The sequence below is a fragment of the Dendroctonus ponderosae genome, unplaced genomic scaffold (genome assembly GCF_020466585.1).
Source record: "Dendroctonus ponderosae isolate FM_Combo_2020 unplaced genomic scaffold, Dpon_F_20191213v2 Dpon_F_20191213_1, whole genome shotgun sequence".
Classification (NCBI taxonomy): Eukaryota; Metazoa; Arthropoda; class Insecta; order Coleoptera; family Curculionidae; genus Dendroctonus; species Dendroctonus ponderosae.
The window spans coordinates 1221903-1223949 of record NW_026017110.1 but is presented as its reverse complement, the minus strand read 5'-3'; the positions used below and the strand labels follow the sequence as shown (position 1 = coordinate 1223949).

General features: G+C 38.1%; 1 protein-coding gene across 1 annotated transcript in view; it reads right to left on the bottom strand.

The window, feature by feature from the left end:
- Positions 1-2047, bottom strand: part of LOC109538159 (fasciclin-1) — a gene marked incomplete in the record, with an annotated part of 144463 nt that overhangs the window by 31143 nt on the left and 111273 nt on the right.

Below are 2047 nucleotides of genomic sequence, written 5' to 3'. Positions count from 1 at the left end.
GAAAATTGAACACTAGCAGAATCTGGAGCAATTTTTGCGTTAGTTACATGACTGCCACAGTTTACGATCAACAAACTAAAAACTTCGTTTTAGACTAGAAAGTGCGCTGGCCTGAAAATATTCGACTCTTTCTTTAGTGCATTTCCACTAACAGATTAATGTGTAAAAGTTTCCTAGCTGATTTCTAGTCTGCCTACTGAACTCGTTGATTTGAAGGACTGAAGGTTCACATTTTTTAAACTTTCTATATTCTGAGAGCCAATCTGAAGAACGTCCTCATACCGGGTGAAAAATAACTTGAGCAAGTTTCCTTTTCCGTCCCAAGTCAGTTCAGCGGCAGCTAATAAATCAGATAAGAGCCATACAAATGTAAAAATAACCCTCCTGTAGTATGTAAATGCTTTGAGGCTCAAGTAGTTAGACCCGTAGATCTATCAGAAGTAGGACACTCAAGCCCTTCATAGCTGACTAATTCTAACACCCCTGTAAAATGTAGAAAATCTTTGTACATACTGTAGATTTATCAGAACATGAGCTTTGGCGGCCTGTACATGAAACTGATGAGATTTCGGGCCTTTAGGCCACCGTAGAAAATCATTTATCGGCCCTAAACAAGCGTTTAAGACAATTTTAGCGCGTAAAACTCGTCAGTTTCATTCTGTAGATTTCCGCAGCGATTCCGACCTCTCAACGAATTCTAAACCGACGTTCCCTTGTGTGTTTAAACAGGAGAAAGACGGCGGGATCCTGAACAACTTCCTCAATGAACTGAACGACTTGGGCCCAGAAGGCCACAGTTTCCTGCGAACAATCGAAAGGTCGCAGGATGTGACGCTGTTTGCACCCTGCAACAGCGCTCTGGATAATGAAATTGTGCGTAGCATCAAACGGGATAAGCAGAAGTACTTGGAGGTGTTGCAAATGCACGTGGTGGTGGATAATCGACTGTATGTCGACACCGTTATTAAGGAGAATCAACACAAGGTATTGATTGAAAAGAGTTTTTTTTCTAATTAAATGCTGTGGATTTGCCTAGCAGAAAGTGGCCGCAATTTTGCATAGTCTCATTAACTGAAATTTATATTCATGGAAAACAACTGCAGCTTTTCCCGGTTTTACACACTGTCAATATGCTGATGAAAAACACGTTTCGATACCTGATTTTTGTTAATTCGAACGCAATTTCATTTTCCAAACAATGACCGGTTTGTAAATGTAATTGGTTTATTTTCGCACTGTTTTTAAGTCGCAATGTCGATTTTTTTGTGGCAAAGTTTTTTGTTATTGGTGTTTTTTACACTAATAAAATAATACGCCCAGTATTACCCTTATTTGCGTACCTTTAGGTACAAAATTTTCCAAGCCAACTGACTGCAAAAGATGAGGAGAAATGCCTCCTGCACGCTTAATCAAGTTTTCCTTGAATGCTAATGCCTATATTTTAATTATGCAGCATTATATGGCCCAATCCATTATGGGTCAGAGATAAATCGACTCGCATTTGTGTTCGTTTAACGTCGAAATTACTTAGTAATGATAACATTGCAGGCTGTTAAGCTCGACAAGCTCAATCTCCTGTTAATTCAGATGCTTCGCCCTTTTCTGCTGGCTGCATTGCATTTAGACGAAAAATCGATAGGAAACAATAAATCATATATACAAGAATTTGCATGAAATTCCGGCGTTTCCCTGTGAGGATTCTGAAGCAAGCGATTGGAAAATTATCAAAAGCAGATCTAAATTTAACGTCTAGAGATAAAACGTAAAAAATTGAGCAACAATCAGAATAGCTTGTAAAAGTATTTCCTGATATTTTCAATTTTTTAAGGAAACCTGCAGAAAAGCTGGAAAGTTTTCGTATTTAATAAATGCGCAAGAAGTGACTGGTTTGATCGATCCAGATATTTGTTGCTCAAAGTTTGTTGTAAGTTCAGCAAATTTTCCATTTAACTTACTAGGAAAATCTGAACTTCATCCCGAAAGTTTTCAGGAAATTTAAAAATATTTTTCCACAATAACTGTGAAATAACTGGAGAGGTTTTCCCGG